The 26226-nt window shown below is 27.6% G+C and overlaps 1 protein-coding gene across 2 annotated transcripts in view; it reads left to right on the forward strand.

Moving 5' to 3' along the window:
- The window catches only part of LOC107443229 (zinc finger protein 26), a 127027-nt gene that overhangs the window by 37751 nt on the left and 63050 nt on the right, over positions 1-26226 (forward strand). The window contains exons 1-2 of one of the 2 annotated variants that reach the window (XM_043048581.2): positions 109-701; positions 24644-24727. The gene's annotated coding sequence lies outside the window, so the exon portion shown is untranslated. Of the gene's footprint in view, positions 1-108; positions 702-24643; positions 24728-26226 lie in introns of those variants that run through there. The other variant, XM_043048580.2, reaches the window with a different exon arrangement.

Below are 26226 nucleotides of genomic sequence, written 5' to 3' on the forward strand. Positions count from 1 at the left end.
TCTTAATTCCTAAAATAATTTCATAACTGATGCATTCAATAAATAGTTTAATTTTTTTCTAAATTTTCTTAATGATAGAACGTTATCAGCAAAGCAGACGATAAAACGCTAAAGCTTTTAGTTCTTATTTTACAACTTCTTTTTGTCGTTTGCCGTTATGAAAAAATAGCCACATGTAAACTTAACGACTTGATTAAAAAAAATGGATTCGTTGTTGGGGGCACCTCATACATTCGAAGGGGTTGACGTAGAATGAAAAACAAAAATTAGAGATAAAAAAAAATTTCTCTCGACACAAAGAAGGAAATGAGTGGGCAGGAACCGTAATCGCTCCCAAAAGGATGTTGAAAAGTGGTGAATTCTCTTAAGCTCTTAGAAATCATCCATTTCCCAGTAAGTTCCGGGGGAGGGAGAGGATGGTGCAGCCCAGAATCGAACTACCAAACCAAACAGGAAGAGTTGAAGGAATAGATATGAAGCCCTCCCATATCTTGTCCTTTCTGAGAAAATAAATGCGATCTCGTTCATTCCGGATGAACTATTTTTATGTTGATGCTGCACTAACTCCCCTGTCTTTTACCGTTCGTAAATAATATCACTTACTCAGTGTGCAACTCCGCATGTGTGCTGTATAATTCATAAACCTTTTCTGAAAGAAGAGGGGTGTCCTTGTTCCCCGAGCATGTGCGTGTGTCGGGAAGGTAAAGTTCTTTATTTTTACCCTTGTGAATGATTAATATATTAGTTTTTGTAAAAAATAAACTTTTTTTTTTGGTAAAGATTTTATTTATTTCTTTTGTTTAATCAACTTTTATCATATTGAGCTTTCTTTAATAAATTTACAAACAAAAACTTAAAGCTTTCGTTTTAAATAATGTGATTCGAAATCAGGTAGTTTTGTTCTTATAAAATAATTTTTATATCTAACAGTCTAGAGCGTTAAAGTGTTTTTTAAGATATGTTTTCTTAGTATGTGTTTATAATATTATGTTGTTTTTCTTAACTAATTTAGTTGTAAAAATTTAAGACTTTCGTTTTAAATAATGTGTTTACAAACCAGGAAGGTTTGTTCTCTTAAAATACTTTCAATATCTAACAGTTTGGACCATTTTTAAGATAAGTTTTTTTTAGTATATTTTATCATATTGTGATTTTTTTCAAGTAATTTATTTATAAAAATTTTAAGGATTTATTTAAAATAATATGGTTCCAAACCAGGAAGTTTTGTTCTTATAAAATAATTTCAATATCTAACAGTCTGTACCATTAAAGTGTTTTTAAGATATGATTTTGTTTATGTTTGTTAAGTATGCTTTCATCAGATTGAAATTTTTTTTACTTAATTTGTTTACAAAAATTTAAAATTTGTAGTTTAAGTAATGCTTTTGTTTTTATAAAACAATAGCAATTCTGCCTGTTGTGAATTTTTACGTATGTGAATAACCAATGTAAACATGTAAATAATTAATGTATGTAAGTAAGTAACTAATATACGTAATACCTAAACGGTCGTAATTGTATGGATATGTGCAATAGTCAAATATTTATTCTACAATAGTCAAATATTTATTTTCATCTTTAAATTTGAAAAAAAAAANAAAAAAAAAAAAAAAAAAAAAAAAAAAAAAAACTGCATAAAAATTATAAATGGCTTTAAATTAAATTAATTATTAGTGTTTGCGAATTTCTCTCTCTCTCTCTCTCTTTTTTATTTATTTTTTTTTTTTTTGAGACATTAAATTGTCTCACATCTGTATCGTTAAAGCAGAAGTAGTATTAAGAGACATTATTAAAAATAATAAATAGTTGTAACAATGATGAAAGAAGTTATGCAAAAATAGTTCAAATCATAACACGTTAGTTATTTTATACATTCGAAAAAACACTTGCAAGTTGTTGGAACATCTTTTATTTATGTATTTATTTTTTAAAGTTTTTTTTGTGGTATATGTCTGTCTTTTTCTTTTTTTCTGTTCTTTTTTTTGTTGCCAATATTAATGAATCGAAACTCATTTTATTCATAATTTTATACTCCCCCATTGTAATGAATGGGAACTCATTCTATATTTAATTTCGAATTACTCATTTTATATTATATATTTAACTAGAGTTGACATTGCCAACGTTAATGTATCGAATCTCATTTTACATTAACAAATATCAATTCAGAAAATACATTAAACGAATGAGTATTTCACACTATATTAACCTGCAATCTAACATAAAAATCAAATCTGGTAGCCGACACCCAAGACATGATCAAAACAAACGTCTCAGTTTGTTTGGGGAATCGAGTAATAATTAAATCGTATTTTTCTAAATCCTATCTGTCTTCAAATAACATTTTCGTTTCTGTTCAACATATAAAAAAGTATTAACATATCTTTCTTCCTTATTCAGAAGCCTCATCTTATCGAATGTCACCGACAGCAGTCATTATAAATAAACATAAGCTTAAACCTGTCAAGTAAAATGAATTGAGCTATAAATTCTGACTGTTTCTTCCTTTCTTAAGCATCTCAGCTCTGTCTTAATCAGGGCAGGTTGATGAAAAGTACGTAGACTTAATTTTCGGGTGATACGAGATTATATCGATACGTTATCGATTTTCTTTTTGATTCAGCGTGTCTTTATTAAGGAATCGAAATTTATTTTAGTTATAATCAGTTGATATTCACATGGTAATTGAATCAAAATTCATTTTAAACTGATAATAAGTTGATACCTGCGATGTTTATGAATCGAAATTCATTTTAGTTATAATCAGTTAATATTCGCAAGGTTATTGAATCTAAACTCATTATAATCTGATAATAAGTTGATACCCGCCATGTTTATGAATTGAAATTCTTTTTGGTTATAATCAATTAATACTCACAAGGTTATTGAAATAAAATCCATTATAAACTGATAATAAGTTGATAGCCGCGATGTTTATGAATCGAAATTCATTTTAGTTATAATCAGTTAATATTCACAAGGTTATTTAATCAAAATTCGTTATTAACTGATAATAAGTTGATACCCGCGATGTTTATAAATCGAAATTTATTAAACTAATAATAAGTTAATATACCAAATGTTATTGACTGAAAACTCATTACAAATTGAAAATTAGTTGATGTTTTCAATGTTAATGAATCGAAACTCATAACAAACTGTTAATAAGTTGATGTTCCCGCTGCTATTGAATCAAATTTTATTAAATTGATCAAAAAGTTGGTATTCTCAATATTAATGAATTTATTACACTGTTTATTACATTGTTATATTCCCACTGTTAATGAATTGAAACTTATTTAACTGATTAATAAGTTGATATTTCCAATGTTATTGAATTAAATTCATTCATTCTATTAACATCGACATTAACAATTTAGTGACTTCAATCGATATATAATTAAATGCCTGAGTATTTCACGTCATATTAATCTGCATTTGAACATGAAAATTAATATAATAACCAACATTCAAGACGTGATAAAAACTGATACATCGACATATGTTTAATGCAAACTTTCCATTTACGCAAATCTAATAGATAATCAAACTATTAAAAGCTTGATTCAGATGCTTTTTCCCTTCTATTTGTTGTACTTTTATTGTTGAATAATTAATTGATCTATAGTTATATATGTTATTGTTATGGATTTCTGGCACTTATTTTTATGTTTGGTACCTCTAAATTTTTTTATTACTTTATTTGGTACCTCTAAATACATATATTACTTATTTTATTACGTACAAAGTGAGGCTGTTTCCACTCCCTTGTTCCATCTTTACAGACACATAATACTTATATTTTTCTTTTTTCATCACGTTCCCCTCACGAGTGAAAGAAAGAGAAATATCGTCTGTTGTTTTTTAAGAATATTTCTTTTTTCTTCTTCATGAACTCTGTTGGGGTCGTCCTTGCGCAATTCTTAAACCCCTTTCTACCCCAAACATCTTCCAGACAAATTTTGAGACTATCCAGGATGAATGAATCATCTCAATGACAACCCCCCCCCCCTTCTTTACTGTTGGAGTGGACCGATATAGAAAAAAGAAGACAAAGTCCGCTGTGTCGTGTGGGTGCCTTCGCCATCTGTTTTCCCCCTCCCATTTTGTTCTCTGCCCCCCTCACAAAAACGTCTTTTGATTGAAGAGTAGAGGTATATCATGAGGCAATGTTCTCTACGGAGTACGTATTAAGAAAGGGGGGAAATGATAAGGTGGGTGGGGTCTCAGCCTATTCTAAGTTTCCGATCAAAAACTTTTGGGTAGCAACAAAATAGAATTCGGCAATGTGTTTGTTTGGTAATGGAAAACAAATAATTGGATATTTGCCTTCAAGAACTAAATGATATGTTTGTGTATGTTTCTTGCTCGAAAAATATTGTTGAATCAGGAAGACTTTTTTTTGTTGAGTTTGATAAAGATATGAGAAAATTAAGCTGTATTATTTTATCTATTTTTTTTAAGAAATCGTTTTCATTTAGTTTGCTTAATTAATCTTGAAAATAATTATCCACTTTTGTCATTAATGCGTCTTATTGTTTTAATCAACATGGGTGCAAATTTTTTTTTCTTAAATATTTAGAACTGTGTATTCTAGAAAAGTTATTGCTAAAACAGTTAATTATATCTATTGATTCTTTTCGAGCAAAATTAAAACGTACTGCAATGCGTTATTATGTTTGCTTTTAACTACATAAAATTGCATTAAAAAAGAAAGAAAAAGCGTTTATTTTCTTAAATATTGATCAATGCAAATGCCATTTATCGGGAAATAAGCTGAGTTTCTATTTTAAATATCATGTGCAAATCCCAAACAATCTATTTTATATGTTAGTTTTTTTAATTTCCCACCATTCATTTCTACCTTTGAAAATGCTTTTACTTTATTATTTTGCAATCAAAGTCTGTTAGCAGTCGTATGCTTTATAAATGTTTAAAAATTGCATATTTCTTACATCTTCATTAAAAAAATTTAACTTCCTTGCATTTTATTTTAAAAATCATCTTTTTCATTTCAATTATTTTGAAGTCAAATTGTTTTAACAATCGTCTGCTTTTTTAATTGTTTGAAATTTTATAAATTTTGCATCTTCATTTAAAAAATATAACTACGTTTTCATTTCGTTTTAAAAATCGTCTACTTCATTTTAAAAATCGTCTGCTTCATTTTAACTCGTTTGAATTCTTTTTAGCTATCTGTTTTTTTGTTTTTTATCTTTTAAATTATCTTCCTTCATTTACAAAATAAAATTTTGTTTGAATTTCATTTTAAAAATCGTTTTTTTTTAATAACTATTTTGAAATCAAACTCTTTTAACAATCGTCTGCTTTTTTCTAATCTTTTGAAATCACACTCGTGATTTTTTTAACTATTTCACAAAAAAGTCACACTCATCCTGTAGCATCATTAAATAAGTGAAAGCATCTTTGCTGAATCTTCAGCGCTTGTTTCCTTGTTTATACCGATGCTTATCTGACCATGACACGCACGAGTGCATACCGAGCAGATATCTCACGTGTCGGACGTGTAACTATTCAAAAATGAGTGAAAGAAGAAACAATGCGAAGAATATGCAGCCAAGGCAAACAAATTATTTAGAATGTCTCTTCTACTGAATGCAGATAGCTCTTAACATAGGGGAAATAGTCGGCTAAAATTATGTCGATTGCTCATAATTCGGTCCCTCATCAACTATCTGAATACAATGGCTCGCTTAAAGTAGATGTTGTAATTGCTTAAGGAATACCTGTGTAAATTTATGACCTTATGTTATTAGTACTATCTTAAAACTTTTTTAAACATGTCTCAAAACTACATATAGGATTAATTATACTATTTTTAGGTTACATAACTTGTATTATTGATTATATTCGAGTTATTTAAAAAATAGTTGTGGATATGCATTACAGAAATGATAACTTGTACTATTATATTAACCCTTTGATGTAGAATTTTTATTAAGCCTATTTTCCAATTTTTTTCATTAATTTGTATTAATTTAGGTCAATATAAATTAAAAAATTTATCTTTAGCAGTTTAATAATTTATCTTTATGGAATTGAGCATAAAACACCGGTGTCTTTTTCTGCTTTAAAGATAAAATTTTCCAAACTCAGCAAACAATAATTTTTCAAATTTGCACTTATTTGCAGTGATTTAAATATAAGAAAAACAGTTCGAACTTTTTTTTTTTTTTNTTTTTTTTTTTTTTTTTTTTTTTTTTTTTTTTTTTTTTTTTGGATTTTATATTTTTATACAAATATAATTCCTATAATCAAAAAGATTTTTTTTAAAAATAACTATAGACTATTTTTTATAATTAAAAAATACAACAAATATTTTTGCATCATTATATTATTATCAAATATTTTGCATATATCATCATTAGAGTGTCAGAAACAAATACATCAAAGGGACATTGGTGTTCCATCTGTGCTAAAACGTTTATAATATTTAAATTTAATATAAACATATAAAATTTTAGACATGTTTTAAATTAATTATAAATTTGAAAACTTGTACCATTACCTGTATTTAAATTGATTTTAGATAAATAAAACTTCAACCAAATAACTTTTATGCGGTATTTAATATTTTTCGCTTTGAATAAATGAATTAATTAAACTAATGCTACTTAAGATTAAAATCGAGCTTTTATAGTAGTAGTTCTATTATGTTTATTGTATTTTAGTCTAGCTACATGACAATAAACAAAAATTTCACTTAATTTATTACACTTATTTAATAATATTATTTAATAATAAATTAATTAACATATTTTATTAATAAATAATATAAATTAATATAATAATTTATATAAATTAATAAATTATACTTCATACGGCCGACTCCGTATACTATTAGTGCCCAAAGAGTTTTCTGGGACTATTTTTTAATGAACTAACTTGATAATTAACTATAAAAATATAGCTATGACGAAATAATAAAGAGTTGTGCCCGATTCATTATGTTTTCAAACTCACGTGCGCAACACTAAATTTAGCGATTGTACACACATAACGGTATTAACCCACACGATTTACGTTACAACGAAAGAAAATAAATGTGTCTTGTAAATGGACAGGAACTAGTATTTGAGGTACTCGTCTGAATGGCCATTTTTGTCCAAGACTTTTCACAAAAACAAGAAGAAAAAAAATAGCGAAATGAAAGAACCTACACTTCAGGCAGGAAACTACTTCGCCCCCAGTGGCGAACTTACAGAGGCCAAAGACCCAAGAAAAGATATGTCGACTCCAGTTCTTTTTTACAAGAAGTCGGCCCCAGACCCACGTTTATTATCAGGCAGAATCTCTCTCTTCTTTTGGACAGGTATAATAAACTCTGACCATGTGAAGAAATCCCCCCCTTTCAACCCTCGCCAAAGGATGAGATGTTTAGGAAAGAAAAGATATAGAAAGGATATTTCTTTTAGCGCAGAGGCGAAATGATAATAGTGAGAAAAAAAATTTAAAAAAAGAAGTGGTATTGCCAGTTTAATCTATTTTATTTCACTTAGTGCAGGAAGTGAAATTTTTTTTTTAATGTTTTGTAGTTTTTTTATTTTATTTATGAAAGTAGGAGGAGGGATAGAAAATAAGTGGTTTTTGAATTATGAAATATTTCTTGTTATTTAAAAACAGTTCATAGAAATTGTGTTTAGGAAATTTAAAATGCATTTTTTATTTCTGATTTTGAGGAAAACGGTTTTTGTTTATTGCAAATCACGATATCATTTTGTGTTGTTAACCTTTTTATAATGAAATGAACTTAAATGTTTCCCATACCCTTAAGTTTAAAACTTTTTTTATTATTTTATTTTTTTGTTTATAACTATTTGTGCTGATCTTTCTGATACCATCATATTTATCCTATTCGTATTAAGGGTACTATAAAATTTCTATTGTTTTGGGTTTATTTTTATCATTTTTTAAAACCAATAAATTTTTTGGTTAGAATTTTTGGTATTATAAAATTTCTATTGTTTTGGGTTTATTTTTATCATTTTTAAAACCAATAAATTTTTTGGTTAGAATTTTTAAATATACTAGTGCATGTAAAAGTTTCAAAATTAATTTTTGCGCTGAGTTTATTTTTTAANATTTTTTTGTTTATAACTATTTGTGCTGATCTTTCTGATACCATCATATTTATCCTATTCCTATTAAGGGCATTATAAATTTTTTATTGCTTTGGGTTTATTTTTATCATTTTTTAAAACCAATAAATTGTTTGGTTGGAATTTTTAAATATACTAGTGCATGTAAAAGTTTCAAAATTAATTTTTGCGCTGAGTTTATTTTTTAATCACTCATCATCATACTCAGCGGAAATAAAATTTGATTTATTCAGTTAAGTTTAGTATTTTCAAACAAACTATTTAGGCGTGTGTGTTTATACATTTCCAAAGCTATTTGCATAGTGTTAAGATCAGCATGAATATATTTATTAAAAAAAGTAGATATTTAACCAGATGTTACATAAGATTATACGTTAAACCATTTAACCAATTTCTTAAAAGGTTTAAATGCATATAAATATATATAAATGCATATTTTTTGTGCTGAATTTATTTTTGATGAATCAAAACTAAACATATCCAAAAATAAAAATAAAAGTTACTTAATTTATGTTGTCATCAGTTTAAACAGTTTCAATGTTGTATTTTATTAAGATCAACGTAAATACATCTATTTGTATGCGTGCCATTAATTTAAATTGTTCCAATGTTGTCTCTATGTTAAGATCAACACAAATATCTTAAAAGATGTTAAGTTAGAACTGTATGTTATCAATTTAAAGCAGATATATAGTTGAGTGTAGTTTTTTAAGAATAACAAAAATATACCTATGAGATATATATATATTGTTAAAAATAACTGTAAATTCTACAAAAAAAAAAACATATTTTACAGGAAAAGGAACTGTTTTAATGATAAATACAGGCTTTTTCTGTTTTTCATCGTTACCAGCGCGCTTCAAAAAATTTCCGTTTTCTTTTCATTTCTTTCTTTTATTTAGTTTTTAAATTTTTTTTCCCTACAAACTTGCTCTTTAGATTTGACGATTTAAAGCTGTTTTTCACAAAACAGTATTTCTCTGTTTTTCGTCTTAATCATAAACGGATTAAAACTGTCGATTCAAATTCTAGTATTTGCCATGCAGTTTTGCTTTCCGTAATATAATTTAATCTTTTCTTCTTTTTGAAATCATTTTACGATTATTTTCGTTCTAACTTCTCAGAAATTATTTAATGGTCTTAAACACCGTATAAATAAAATTGCGATTCAACTTCATCGTCGGTATAATATTACTCTAACTGATTATTATCTGTTTTTATTTATAACTATTCGGTTAATTAAATTAAATTGCGACATTTTTATAAGGGTGGGCCCAAATTAGTTTTAACAATTTTAAACTTAAATATGATTTCAATTATAAGGCTTTTAAGATAAAGATAGTTCAAGATTTCTCTTCATAACCAAACACTATATCTTCCTCGGCTCAGAGGACAGAGCACTCGCCTCCCCATGAGGGGACATGGGTTCAAATACCGGCGTCGACTGGTCATGCAAATTCTGCTCTCGGCTGGCACCGGAAGTGATGCCGACATAATAATTTTTTTTTGTTAACTAACAGAATTTGTTTGTTAAAACAGTACTACTTATCTGCTTAAAAAGCACCCGTCCGTTTGTAAATAACAGTATTTTTCTGTAAAATGAAACGCTTTTATACTAGTTCTCCAGTAAGGGTTGGTAAGTTTTTGGCAGTTTTATACGGTTTTAAGCATGGTTTTATTTGTCCTGTCTAATAAATACAACATATTATTTTTTTTTCAATAAATATTATTTTTTGTAAGTGTAATGCAAAATAAAATTGAAAAGTTTTTCCTAGTTTAAATTTTTTAAAAAAATAATGAGGTAGTTTTCTTGTTCTACAGAAATTGAAAGTTGAAATGCATCAAATTAAGATATTCAGTGTAAAACATGAAGAAAAAAAAATGAAAATTCTTCATCGTTCAAGAAAACAAAAGGAAAACTTTTATTTTCTCTACACAATATTATTAGTTTACATAAAATTCCGTTTTACAAGCAATGTAAAAAAAAAAAATCCCACTGATTTTTGATTTGATCTGTGGCAATATTTCACCTAACGTTTATTTCATTAACCTTCCCAAACCTGTTTGCTTTAACTATTAATTAGAGACCAATCACCAGTGTGTATGATCGAATAAATTATGTGACCCAACCTTCGGCGACGATTTATACTTTTAACATATTGATTACAATGTTGCCAATAGCTACAAAAAAAAAATCGACTCCGTAATTTATTCTAACCGTAAAGTTTCGGCAACCGATATACGGTTTTGTCCACGCAACACACTCCGATCGAGAAAAAAAAAAAGTCAAGGGTGTCAACATTCCGAATCTGTTTTTCTAGTGATTCCCCCAGTCTCCAAACAAAAAGTGATTCAGCGTTTCTCTCCTAAGGAGAGTTCATCAGGGAATGCTTTGGGCAATTGAACGTTGATGAACTTTTAATGATTCCTGGTGTTTCCCAACACCGAGTTTGAAGCAAGGAGGAATGAGTTAATGAAGAGAAAGTAGAAGGTTTTTTTTTGAGGGGGGTTGTAAAATATTTGTACGGTTGACTGAAAATAGAAGTTGATATCCTTTTTTGTTTTTTACCTGTGGACCACACCGTTCTTTCATGATGTTTGATTCTTTTGTTTTTTTCATGTTGTAACATGATTGATTGTTTTCCGAAGGTGCGTGGGATGATTGTGACCGGTGTCATCCTATAGGTGGTCTAATTTTATTCCTCCTCGAGATATGCATTTTTTTCTTAACAATTATTTTTTAAACTTCATTTAAAACGAATTTTACACTCTGTTGAATCGGATTTGTTCTAAGAAGTCATCAATTTCGAACTTTTTATTTTTTGTGTGTCAGATTTATTTTGGAAATTTTCTTAAAACTTCTGGAACGATAAAAATCAATCCCTTTTGAAAGTTAAAGTTTTTTTTTATTTTTTAGGTTTAATATCTTTTGTTAGTTTATTTTATATTATAGCCTAAGTTGAACAACCTATCCCTTTTTGGATTTACGACTCTCAATATTCAAGTTCGTAGCTTTGTTATTTTCAAAACCATCGCAGAAAACATTGAAACTCCTGGTTCCAAGCATTGGGACAAATTAGCCTTCTAGGAGGACTTTTTGATAGAACAAGCCAGTATTTCCGTTACATGTAAAGAAAAATCAGGAAAACCTCACAAGACTGAGGATTCTAACCTATGATCCTACCATAACGTCTACCGCTGAAGATATATTACGTCAGCAGCGTGGTCAGTTTGATCCGAGAGTAGCATTCGTAGCGACCAGTCATCGCTGGGATTCGAGCCTGGGCCCTCTCTTTGGTAGGTGAGAGCTCTATTCCCTTAGCCTTCTTAGCTGAATATATATCTTACCTTCTTAGCTCAATGACTATCTTCGCTCAATATATAGCTTACCTTCTTAGCTTAATATCGATCTTACCTTCTTAGCTGAATATATATCTTACCTTCTTCACTCAATGACTTTCTTAGCTCAATACATATCTTACCTTCTTAGCTCAATATATATCTTACCTTCTTAGCTCAATGACTATCTTAGCTCAATCTATATCTTACCTTCTTAACTCAGTGACTATCTTAGCTAAACTCTTAGCTCAATATATATAGCTTACTTTCTTAGCTCAATATATATCTTACCTTCTTAACTCAATGACTATCTTTGCTCAATATCGTATGTTAGCGATCTGCTAATGTTCAGTGATTTAGACACTTAGCGAAGGAACGGGATGCAATTCCCTGTGTTGGCTTTAGCCCTTCCAGCTTGTTGGTACCATCGATGTTTGAAGTAATGGTTTCTGCCGCCATAATGCAACGGTCTTAAAATTTGGCAGCCTTAACTTGACCGACCACTGGCTCTTCCAGGAGTGCATTACTATCTTAAACTATGCTAATGCTAATCTGAAGTTATTTATTATCAATCGCTGTTTAATTACGAATGGTCCTTAAACAGCGAGTGAATAAACGACATTAAAATAGGAAGTAAGAAAAAACGAGTTTCTGATTCGTGCTATTGATAAATGAACGATTCAGTGAATTGGCGTATTTGTGAATCCACGAATGAATCATTCGTAAATGAAGCAACAAAAAAAAAGTTTTTGAAAAGTATGTAATTTATGGTGTGGCTGTAAACAACAACAAATATTTTTTAGTGTTTTCAACCGTTTATTGTTGGAATATTTCATGAGAGCATATAATTCCCAAACCTACTTCAATTAAATTTGATAAAAAAACAATGATAATCAATTAAAGCATTATTATCAATAAAAGCTTTGCATATAATATTCTTTTTTTATAGTTGAAATACAATTATCTTATTTTTATTATTAATGAAGCGGGATAAAATTAGATTCGCATCATAAGCTGAATTAGCTTCTTTAAATCCTCTTGCTGTTTTTACAATTATGGATATTTGCTTGTTATAATCTTTTTATAAACCTACCTTTTGAAAACCAGAATTTTTTTTCTGAAAATACTTTTAAGGTTTAAAAATACAAAATCAAACTTAATTAAAATTTAAAAAATGCCGTCATCCCCCCATATAGTTATAATTTAAATAATTACATAATCTTTCATTTTAAAAAATTGAAGAAAAAAAAAACTTTTTTGTAATTCTTTTTTTTTTTTTTAAATTTATGCCATATTTACTACATAAAAATAATTTATAAGTAGAAAAACATTCTGGTAAAATTATCGTACTGTGCGGCAATGACATTTCTGGAGAAAAAAAACCCACATTTCTGGTTAATAAAATCAAAATATACGATATTTAAACCATTTATTTGCTAATATTTCCGTTCATATAATAACGATTTACCGGAAATTATGGTTTTCGAAATTATACTTCCTATTACAACAAATTTAGTAAAAAAATACAAAACTGAAAAGTAAATTTAACCGAATAAATGGTTTTTATGCTATCCCCCGAGGTATTATGATAAAAATACAAAATTTTACTATATTTATTAAATTATATCACATATTATGAAGCCGTATTTTATCGTTAATTTTACCAAAGAGCTTCGGGAAAAATTACAGACCTTTTTGGTGTTCCCATAGAGCCAGAAACACTGTAGATTTTACCATATTCCGGTAATTAAACCATTTTTTTTCTCTGACAAAAATGAAAATAAATGCAGTCTCTTATAATCATGTTGTATTTTAATGCCATAGATTTTCACGCATTGTAAATGAAATAAAAAACTATTTTCTGACTTTCTCAAGGTTTTGAAAAATCCAAATTGAATGGAAAAATACTATCATTATCTAATATGAATAGAAATCAATACATTTCATTTGTTCAGTAAGACCTAAATAATTGACAACTGAAATATGAGTGATACCTTCACTTCAGTTCGTTTCAAGCAAACAGATCACCTTTCTAATTGAGCCCACCAACTCGATAGCTCCGGGGATCGACACACGCATAACCCTTGTGTAGGGAATCGTTTGGTAATTGGGAAAGTAGGTGAAATTGAGTCCGTAAGACGGTAGACAAAAAAAATACTGACCAAAGGCCTTCCCTATTAAGAGTTTCCAATAACACCAATTAGTACTTTCTAGTAATCTTACCTATTTTGGTGCTCAATTTGTTTATTAATTTTNTTGAGGGGGGTTGTAAAATATTTGTACGGTTGACTGAAAATAGAAGTTGATATCCTTTTTTGTTTTTTACCTGTGGACCACACCGTTCTTTCATGATGTTTGGTTCTTTTGTTTTTTTCATGTTGTAACATGATTGATTGTTTTCCGAAGGTGCGTGGGATGATTGTGACCGGTGTCATCCTATAGGTGGTCTAATTTTATTCCTCCTCGAGATATGCATTTTTTTCTTAACAATTATTTTTTAAACTTCATTTAAAACGAATTTTACACTCTGTTGAATCGGATTTGTTCTAAGAAGTCATCAATTTCGAACTTTTTATTTTTTGTGTGTCAGATTTATTTTGGAAATTTTCTTAAAACTTCTGGAACGATAAAAATCAATCCCTTTTGAAAGTTAAAGTTTTTTTTTATTTTTTAGGTTTAATATCTTTTGTTAGTTTATTTTATATTATAGCCTAAGTTGAACAACCTATCCCTTTTTGGGTTTACGACTCTCAATATTCCAGTCCGTAGCTTTGTTATTTTCAAAACCATCGCAGAAGACATTGAAACTCCTGGTTCAAGCATTGGGATAAATTAGTCTTCATGGAGGAGTTTTTGATAAACTCATGTTACCCTTGCATGGAAAGAAAAACCACGAAAACCTCACAAGGCAGAGAATTCTAATCCACGATCCTACCATGGCGTCTACCACTGAGGATATATTACGTCAGCAGCGTTGTCAGTTTGATCCGAGAGTAGCATTCGTATCTACCTGTCATCGCTGGGATTCGAGCCTGGGTCCTCTCATTGGTAGGCGAGAGCTCTATTTCCTTAGCCTTCTTAGCTCAATATATATCTTGCCTTCTTAGCTCAATGACTATCTTAGCTCAATATCTTATGTTAGCGATCTGCTAATGTTCAGTGGTTTAGACACTAAGTGAAGGAACGGGATTCAATTCCCTGTGTTGGCTTTTAGCCCTTCCAGCTTGTAAGTAGCATCAATGTTTAAAGTAATGGTTTCTGCCGCCATAATGCAACGGTCTCAAAATTAGGGAGCCTTAACTTGAACGACTACTGGCTATTCCGAGAGGGCATTGCTATCTTAAACTATGCTAATCTGAAGTTATTTAATATCAATCGCTGTTTAATTATGAATGGTCCTTGAACAGCGAGTGAATAAACGACATTAAAATAGGAAATAAGGAAAAAAACGAGTTTCTGATTCGTGCTATTGATAAATGAACGATTCAGTGAATTGGCGTATTTGTGAATCCTCGAATGGATCGTCTGTAAATGAAGAAGAAAGTTTGTAAAAAGTATGCAATTCATAGTGTGGCAGTAAACAACAAAAAATATTTTTAAATGTTTTCAACCGTATTATTGTTGGAATATTTTATGAGAGCATTTAATTCCCAAACCTACTTAAATTAAGTTTGTTAAAAACAATGATAATCAATAAAAGCTCTGCATGTAATATTCTTTTTATAGTTGAGATACAATTATCTTATTTTTATTATTAATGAAACGGGATTAAATTAGATTCGCATTATAAGCTGAATTAGCTTCTTTAAATCATCTTGCTGTTTTTGCAATTATGGATATTTGCTTGTTATAATCTTCTTATAAACCTAACTTTTGAAAACCAGAATTTTTTTTTGAAAATAATTTAAGGTTAAACTACAAAATCAAATCTAATTAAAATTTAAAAAATGCCGTCCCCTCCCCCATATAGTTATAATTTGTCATTTTAAAAAATTGAAAAAAACTTTTTTGTATTTTTTTTTCTTTTTTAAATTTATGCCATATTTACTACATAAAAATAATTTATAAGTAGAAAAACATTCTGGTAAAATTATCGTAATGTGCGGTAATCACATTTCTGGTGAAAAAAACCCCACATTTTTGGTTAATAAAATCAAAATATACTATATTTAAACCATTTATTTGGTAATATTTCCGTTTATATAATAAAGATTTACCCGAAATTCTGGTTCTCAAAATTATAGTTCTTATTACCTCAAATTTAATAAAAAAAATGCAAATATGAAAAGTAAATTTAACCGAATAAATGGTTTTTATGTTATCCCCCGAGGTATTATGATAAAAATACAAAATTTTACTATATTTATTAAATTATATCACATATTATGAAGCCGTATTTTATCGTTAATTTTACCAAAGAGCTTCGGGAAAAATTACAGACCTTTTTGGTGTTCCCATAGAGCCAGAAACACTGTAGATTTTACCATATTCCGGTAATTAAACCATTTTTTTTCTCTGACAAAAATGAAAATAAATGCAGTCTCTTATAATCATGTTGTATTTTAATGCCATAGATTTTCACGCATTGTAAATGAAATAAAAAACTATTTTCTGACTTTCTCAAGGTTTTGAAAAATCCAAATTGAATGGAAAAATACTATCATTATCTAATATGAATAGAAATCAATACATTTCATTTGTTCAGTAAGACCTAAATAATTGACAACTGAAATATGAGTGATACCTTCACTTCAGTTCGTTTCAAGCAAACAGATCACCTTTCTAATTGAGCCCACCAACTCGATAGCTCCGGGGATCGACACACGCATAACCCTTGTGTAGGGAATCGTTTGGTAATTGGGAAAGTAGGTGAAATTGAGTACGTAAGACGGTAGACAAAAAAAAATACTGACCAAAGGCCTTCCCTATTAAGAGTTTCCAATAACACCAATTAGTACTTTCTAGTAATCTTACCTATTTTGGTGCTCAATTTGTTTATTAATTTTCGAAGAGTGTAGAAAATGTTTTGTTAATATTGCACAAATTAACAATTTCTAGAAGTCTATTCTGGTATTCATTTTATTCATAAATTTTTCCCTGAGTGTTTCTGAGAATATTGTGTATTTTAATATTCCTACAAATGGGTAAATATTGCACAAATTAGTAATTTCTAGAAGTCTATTTCTGGTATTCATTTTATTCATAAATTTTTCCGGGAGTGTTTCTGAGAATATTGTTTTCTTTTTAATATTCTTACAAATGGGTAAATATTGCACAAATTAATAATTTCTAGAAGTTTATTCTGGTATTCATTTTATTCATAAATTTTTCCGTCAGGATTTCTGAGAATATTGTGTATTTTAATATTGCTACAAATGGGTATATAATGCACAAATTAATAATTTCTAGAAATCTATTCTGGTATTCATTTTATTCATGAATTTTTCCGTGAGTGTTTCTGAGAATATTGTGTATTTTAATATTGCTATAAATGGGTAAATATTGCACAAATTAATAATTTCTAGAAGTCTATTCTGGTATTCATAAATTTTTCCGTGAGTGTTTCTGAGAATATTGTGTATTTTAATATTCCCACAAATGGGTAAATATTGCACAAATTAATAATTTCTATAAGTCTATTCTGGTTTTCATTTTATTCATAAATTTTTCCGTTAGTGTTTCTGAGAATATTGTGTATTTCAATATTGCTACAAATGGGTACTTTATCTGACTTATTTTGTCTATTAATTTTTGAGGAGTGTTTCTGAAAAGGCTTTGTTAATATTGCGACATATTAGTACTTCTAAATGTTCTTAACTATTTTTAAATTTTAACTTTTCGCGAGTGTTATGTTTTGTGAATAGTGCTAGAAATAGGAATTTTATCTTACTTATTTTAGTGCTCATATATTTCATTCATGTTCTTATAATGTTTTTAGTGAATACTGTATTTTTTTTTAATATTGCCTTAAATTAGGACTTTCTAGTGATACTATCTCAGTACTCATCTTGTTTATTAATTTTTTATTCGTGTTTTGTTAATATTGCTACAAAAATTTATGAAAGAAGATAAAATAGTTTATAAACTAACTTGGTATTATTGTGAGAATAACTAAAAATATAGTCATAGTGTGAAGTGAGACGATAACAAAATTTTGTAAAGTGTTATTCAGTAGCTTATAAAATAATTTTAAATTAGTGTATTTAAAAATTTTCGATAACGTGTTTACTATTATATGAGGAATAGACCATGTTATTCAGGAATAAGGTTTTTATTTGTTTTTAAGTTATTAAATTTAACGAAATAAATACATTTTATAAATTGTTCTTTTAAGTAGTTAAATTTTGTTTCTAATTGTTTCTTTTATTAGTTGAAGTTTAATTGGTACGAAAATATTCTTTAATATTATAAAATTAAATTAAATTGTGAAGATATTCAGTAGTATCCACTATTTTGCCAATTTGTGTTATTTTATAATAGATATATGTGGACTGTGTATTTAGTTTTTCTGTTTAACACTTTTAGCAATTTTAGAATTTCACTAGAATTTTACCTTAGACTTTGTTTTTTACTTTCATTTATTAAAATTTAAAATAATGGTAAACATTATTAAAGAAATCATGTGTAATAATATTCTGATTCTTTTGTTTTACTTTAAGTACACTTTTTCAATAAACCATTTTTAAATTTTTTTGGAAATTTGCGAATTTTATGTTATATATTCTTTTTTTAATTTTTATCTTAATTGGTTCGAACAGTAAAGAACAAAATACTATTATTTTAACTTGATTATTTATACTTAAATTGCGTCAACTTAAAATGCTTTTTTTAAAACTTTCATTGAATTTCAATGAATTTAAATTTTTAAATTCGAAAGCAAAACTGGACGCATATCAGGTAGAAAATCTTATCGTTTTAGAATCAAGCGCGTTTTGAGAAAATTAATTTTTATTTATTTAATTAAATAATATTTAAATTGTATTTTAGTTTAATCTTTTTTTGATTTTGTAAAGAACACAAGGTTGTGTTTCACTAAGTGTGAAATTAATAAGGTCTTTCTGTCTGAATGATTTTGAGATAACTACGTTAAACGCAAGGAAAAAGCAGTACGTGATTAAAGTTTACTTTACTGTTAGTGGCAACAGTTTGAACGGTTACACTTCGTCTAGGATTTTAGTCATTTGCAGCATGTATAGTTCTGTCTTTATTTCAAGGCTCCTTTCATTTATTTATTCTTTGTTAAATATTTAAAAAAAATTTTTAAACTTAAATAAACTAACCTTTTTCTTGTGTCTCTATTTATTTTTTATAAAGGTGATGTTATAAATCTCTATTATCAAGAATAATAAATAATAACTCAGTTTGAGTGTTAATAGGACGGAGCAATGCTTTAATATTATTTTGCAGGAAAGGATCGTCTGTATTTTTAAACGGAAAAAAAATCGTTTGAATATTTTAAATAAAAACTCTTCTTACAAAAAATCGATAATTTGACGAAGTTCTTTCCTTCTAGATACAGATTATTAAAATCAATGTACAATAATAAATATTTTTCACGTTTTTATGAATACTATTTAAGTGATTGGAGCAAACTTATTTAACATTAAACAATTAGATCACAAACGTTTTTCATTTTCACTTTCGTTTTTCTGTACTCATATTTTGCCTCATTTCCATAATTTGCATTCACTATTACATATAAGTTAATAGTGTTATTCCAATTTTACGCAATATATAAATTATATTATTGAAATTTTATTGCAAATCATGAAGATAATATAATTTCAAATTCTAGCGAATTTATTATGAAATAAAAGTTTAAGTTCGTAATAATAATAAAGTTAAAAAAATCATTATTTTCAAGATGGCTTGATTAATGATCTTGAAATCATTTGACTTTTTTGTACTTAAAAGTTCCTGTTAAATATAAATTAAAATTTTTATTCTATTATTATGTATTGTTCAAAATTTTGTATCGAAGCATCATTCGAAATAATGGTATTAATATAATTTCAAATTATATCATATTTTATTACAGAATAAAAATTTTCAACTGTCGATAAAAATAAAATAAAAAAAATTCTGATTAATAAAATCATTTGATCAATATTTTTTTTTATATTTCAATTTCTCATAAAGTTTGAAATAATAATGTATCGTTAAACTAAATAAGTTATGTCACTTTTAAAGGTAGGCATTTTTAATTAGTTATTAATTAGTTATTAAAACATCTTCTGTGTGTTTAAAAATATTTTAATTAATTTTATATTTATCTAACTAATTAACAAAAGTAATATTTGATTTATCTTAAAACTTATTTAAACGGTATCATGTAGCGTATATGTTTATTGATATGATACTATATATAGATATTTTAAATCAAGAAGTTTTAGGAATTTAATGTTTTTTTAAACTGTATAATTTATATCTACTTTTAAAGCTTGGCACTTGTAATTAGTTATTAAAACATCTTTTACTTATGTGAGTAAAAGCATATTTTAATAAATTTCCATGTTTATTATCGAATTGAAAAAAAAAATTTATTCTAAAACTAAGTTAAGCGGCTATCAGGTAACATATATATCAATTCATACTTGATGCAGATATGTTTAATAAAAATAATGTTATGATACCTTTTAGCATATCCACTTAGGACTTAAAAGAACAAGCGTGTATTCAACGCATGAGAGCTGATACATGACAATATTTGAAAAAAATATTTTAAATAATTTCATATTAATTATCTAAATAGAAAAATAATAATTGATTTAGTTTAAAACTAATTAAACGGCTATCATTTAGCTTATATATTTATTGATACTTGATACAAATATGTTTCATAAAAAATTTTATGATACCTTTTACCATTACCACTTAAGGACCCAGAAGAATAAGCGTGTACTCAACGGGTGAGAGCTGATACGGGGCAATATTTAAAATATTTTTTAAATAATTTTATATTTATTATCTAATTTGAAAAATATTAATTTATTTATTTATAAACTTACTAAAATGGCTATCGCATGGCTTATCTATTTATTGATACTTGATACAAATATGTTTAGTAAAAATTGTTATGATGAATTGTTATAATTATTTAGGGTCCAAAACAAGCGTGTATTCAAAGTGTGAGAGTTGATACTTGAAAATGTTTGAAGAAATATTTGATAAAATTTCATATTTTTTATCTAATTAATTTTTAAAAAAAGAAGCAAAAGACTATTTATTTTAGAACTAGTTTAAATGGTTAGCGGCGTATTAATTGATACTTGATACAGATATGTTCTGTAAAATGTAATGTTCTGATGCCTTTTAGCATAACCACTTAAGACCCAAAAGAACAAGCGTGTATTCAACGGGTGAGAGCTGATACTTGAAAATGCTTGTAGAAATATTTGATATAATTTCATATTTATTATCGAATTAATTATTAAAAAAAGTAGAAATCTTTTTATTTTAGAACTAATTTAAATGGTTAGCGGCGTATTAATTGATACTTGATACCGATATGTTCTGTAAAATGTAATGTTCTGATGCCTTTTAGCATAACCACTTAAGACCCAAAAGAACAAGCGTGTATTCAACGGGTGAGAGCTGATACTTGTCAATGCTTGTAGAAATATTTGATATAATTTCATATTTATTATCTAATTTATTATTAAAAAAAGCAAAAGTCTATTTATTTTAGAACTAATTTAAATGGTTAGCGGCGTATTAATTGATACTTGATACAGATATGTTCTGTAAAATGTAATGTTCTGATGCCTTTCAGCATAACCACTTAAGGCCCAGAAGAAAAAGCGTGTATTCAACGGGTGAGAGCTGATACGTGACAATATTATAAAAGAGATTATGACTTATGCGAGTTGTGCCTCATGACCTGCGTTTTTTTCTTTCTCTTCCCTTCTCCCTTTATTTCTTTTTATTATTTCTTTTTAAATTAGTTCTTTTTTTTCTCTCTCTCTTTTGCCTAGAACTCTTTTTCCCTTCCCAACTTGATTTTCGCGCCTTGAGCTACCTATGCGTGCGCGCCTTTCTTCTATTCTAGTGAATTTTTCTTTCTTTTTTTGCAAAAAAAAAAAAGAAAAAAAAAGGCATCCCTCGATGACATGTTTGTAATTCTTGGATCTGAAATTATTCTTAAGAAGTCTGTTTTGTATTATTGTTACAGTTCAATTACTTAAATAAATAAAGTAGTCGATATTTAATACGTTTTCATATTGAATCCTATCGATTATAATTAATAATGTTGTTATGATTTATACAAGCGTCATCATTAGAAATTTCATGTTCTTAAACCCATATTTAATTTAATCAAATGTTTCTTCTTTTTTGTTAATAATGATGTTACAGTTTAGGTGCTTAGATAAATTATTTTTTGTACCCGTGCTTTATTTAAAATATCGAATAAGTTGCAATATTATTTCCGTTGTTGATACAATTTATATCCTTAAAATAACATTTCATAATAATAAAGTAAGTTATCAATTAAGTATAAATGTCAAATAAACTATAATATCAAAATTTAAAAGCATAAGAAAAGCATTATTTAACATTTCTTAAAATGCCTTGCTTAACGTGTCAAATGAGTATATTGTTTCATTTAAACACTTAAGTAACTCATTATGTGAAATCAGTAAATATTCACATTGAAGCTCTCAATTGTACCACATTTTTATGTATTGAAACAAAAAAATAAATAAATAAACATAAGTTTTTCATACCAAGTAAATGCATAAAATGTCTTATAATTCGTAGTTAAGAATCTTACAACAATTAAAGTATCTAAAATATGATAGAAAAATATAAAAAGACAACTGTCACGAAAAGGAAGAAAAAAAACGACTGTCACGATTAGAATGCTAAATAAATTATATTTGATATTTTATTCCACTAATTTGTACAAAGTGTTGATAAATAGTATATAAATAGTAATGGTATTAAAGCAATTTGAATACTTAAAAGACAAAATTATTTAATATTTTATATACTTATGGTGAAGTAATAGAAATTTAAAGCTACATTTCAAACTATTAGAATTTTTAGTTTTATATAAAGCTTTTCTAATATTCTATCCAATATATTCTAACCAAATGTTCAGTATTTAAATTTTTTTTTTTTTGCATAACAAGTAGGGTGTTCAGATTTTTATGTTCAATTATTATGCTTCCAACTTAAAAACTGTAAAATTTTGTATTCTTTTCCCTAAATATTTCATGGATAGTTTATTAAAAATTAAAACAGTAAAACTAAAATCAATAAAATTAATTCAAAATATTCAATTACTTACATCGTTTGCTGTCGCAAAACTTCTCTTTTTACTTTTTTTGTAAAAAAAATAAGTTTGAAAAAAAAAAATACATGCAAAATACATACAAAAATTTTTGTTCATGAAAAACGTAACAATTTATAATATCGTCTAATTATTTGATTTTAGATTTTAAAATGAGATACAGAAAAAAAAGTATTGTTTTTTTTAAAAAATTTAAATAACTAATTGTATTTAAAATGATGGGGTTATGTATTAAATTAGTTTTTAATGACTTAAACGTTCAAAATTGTATTTTATTCAAAATAGAATTGGAGATTTAAGGATAATATATTATGTTTTTGTTATCTAATATTTGAATGTTTAGAAGGAAAACAAAGCATATTTTGTCAAGCAATTCTTGCATGTTGTGTAAAATTTGAATGGTGTTACATATTTGTTAAAGAAATAATTTCATGATAAAAGCAATAATTTGTATCACTTAAATTTCTTTTTTCTACAACCATGTAACAGTTTTATTAAATAAAATTTAAGTCACTTACAAATGTTAAACCTAATTTTTTTTTTAAATAAAATTATATATATTTTTTTTTCAAAATTTCTTCTATTGGTGTAAATATAGTAAAATCTCAATAATTTAAAGAACTAATTTCTAGATTTTATCACATGTTTAAACTAATTTATTTGTGTGATAAATTTTTTAAATACATAAAAAATTGACATTTCATAAAAAACGACCAAACTTTCCTTCCTCTTATTTTGCGTAAAGAAAAACATGTAAAATAGGATTCGAATATCGAAATATCGAAACGTACACGTCTATTGCAAATTTATTCTGCATTTCATTTGATACATTTTCCGAATATGTAAATAAACTTACATTTACCATTTTAATAACCCAATTGTTTTTATTTTACAATAATAATTATAAAACGTGAACTCAAAATGTATCACTTCTAAAACTATATACATGCAGAATAGAATCACAAATAATTTTCTCATCACGTATATTTACCATAAATTTATACTAATTTATAAGTTATTCTCAATTTATTATTAGCTATAAGTTATTCTCAATGTGTAAAATTATACATTTCACATGAAACCACCAAATTTTGATTTTACAATAACATTACTTAACATCCACTTCAGATTGAGCCGTGATGGCACAGTGGTTAAGGCACTGTACTGTCATTGTGAAGAGCTAGGGTTCGATCCCCACTTGCGGCTTGAAGCCCACGCAGCTTTAAATCAATGGGTACCAGCTTGTCTGGGAAGTAAAGGCGACCTGTGCGCTGTGACGGCCACATTAATACAATCATGCCGATGGTCTCGAAATCGTATAGCCTAACTTTCTATGACCCCTTGGCCCATAACGGACTGTCGTAAGAATGCTTTATTCTTTTACGATATAGAGTATCAAAAATATGTCTGTAGAATTGTAAACATGTTATGCAGAATTCCAAAACTATATATGTCTGTAGAATTGTTTACATACAGTATACGGTGTACAATCTCAAAACTTTACCCCAACACTTGCTGGAATTAATTAACATGTTTTGGTACAAATTCCAAACTTATAAAAATATACATTTCAAATGTAATGAACCCAACAATTTTCATTATACATTAAAATGTATAAAAAATTTATAATTCGCATTCTTAAAAACATCTAAAATAATCTAGTATTTAATTAAATAATAGAATAATAATTTAATAAAAAAATAATAATTAATTAAAGCGCATGTGATCATGACGTCACTATGTGATTTTTTTAAAAACCAATATGCATTTATCAAATAAAATTTGTATAAATAACTATTTGTTTCATTCCTATCACGTTTCTTTTTAAGAAATCGTTTGACTGTAACTTGAAAACGATTTAACTACATTTCACTTTTTTTTTATTTTGCAGATAAACTGAAAACTGTTTCTTGCTGTTGAGGCTAAAGATAAGGTGATATACCCTAAGTACTTCCAACCCTTATGATGTTGCAAGGTGAGTTTTTTCAAAGAATTTCCTAACCAATGCAATATATTCTCATCTTTCCAGAAACCGCTTTGTAAGGGTTAACATGGCATCTCATAGGGGGGATAGTACTGTGAGAACGTGCCCTTGGATAACTTGTAACCCTTTTGAGATAGAAGAGTCTGAAACTTCTCTTTTTTAATATTATTTCTGATGCAACTGAACAACTAAACATGTCAAGTAATCTGCGATTTCTACGTGCAACGAAGTTAAAGGAGCAACTATTGCCAAGTTGCTATCTCTGAAAAAAGGCGAATTTTACGACTTAGGAAAAGGGTGGACTAGTTTTTTTCCCGTCCAACTTAAATCTCCAAATACCTGACAGAACTCAAGACTTGTTCTTGTGGTTGCCCCCTTTTATTTTGTTCTTTTTCAGAACAAAGCGTGCATTTTTCTGCACAAAAGGGGATTCTAAAGAACTAAACAAGGACTTTGACAGCTATGTTGCTTGTCTGTAGTCCTGTTGTATTTATGAAACGGTTTGGGATGTTTAGGCTGCGATGAGGTTGTTATATCAGCAAATTTTTTTGTTCTTCGTTCTTTACTTCTTCTTCTTCTTCTTTTCTTTTCTTTTTTTTTTGTATTTCGTTGATAAAATAATAAGAAATGCGACGTTTCTTAAATTATGCAACAATGCCTGCTTTTAAACTTCTAAACCATTTTTAAGGGATCTAGAGGGTATTTCTTAATAACAGTTTCAATTTTTTTTAAATATATATTATAGCCTGTTTTATTATGAGCAATTTGACACCAAGTACATAACAATGCCGAAAAAAAACTTACAAAATTATAGCAAAAATACTGAGTCCCATTCAATGAAAACAGAATTTTTTTTTTCTAAATTGGAATCGGCTGCAAACTCAAGTATTTTGTTTGAAGTAATTATTTATAGTTTTGTATTTAAATCCGTTTTTCCCAATGGGATATCTGCTAGTGACGTAGTGAGGGCTTCTCGATCTTGATTGGTTGTTGAAACGTGGCATTTGTTTACGTTAGCAACTGTTCTTTCCATTCTATTTCGATTAAGCAAAAGCGTCAAGTATCAATTATCTTACCCATTCTCTTAAGGGACACATTCTATATTCTTTCCTAAAGATTCTTTTACATAAATTTCAATTCTTTCATTATATATATCTAACTTAACATCAAAACAGGCTCGAAGTCAGGTAGAATATAAGCAATCTAATAATGCATCAAAGTTGAAAGGTACACAATACAAAAATACATAACGGTCACAATAAAATACGGAAATAATAAATCTTAGTTAAGTAAAAGCTGTAGACGAGAAAGAATTATATTATAACAAATTCGATGTGCGATACATTGCTGTATTTAATTAACTCCATGTTAATTAACATTCTGACTTATGCGACGAAACTTTGTTCGACTTAAACACGCCGTTTTGTTTATAAGCGATCAGCTGGCACTGACGTAATAAGTCACACGTGTGGGTATCCGTGATGTTCTTT

The sequence above is a fragment of the Parasteatoda tepidariorum genome, chromosome 6, assembly GCF_043381705.1.
Source record: "Parasteatoda tepidariorum isolate YZ-2023 chromosome 6, CAS_Ptep_4.0, whole genome shotgun sequence".
NCBI classification, from domain to species: domain Eukaryota; kingdom Metazoa; phylum Arthropoda; class Arachnida; order Araneae; family Theridiidae; genus Parasteatoda; species Parasteatoda tepidariorum.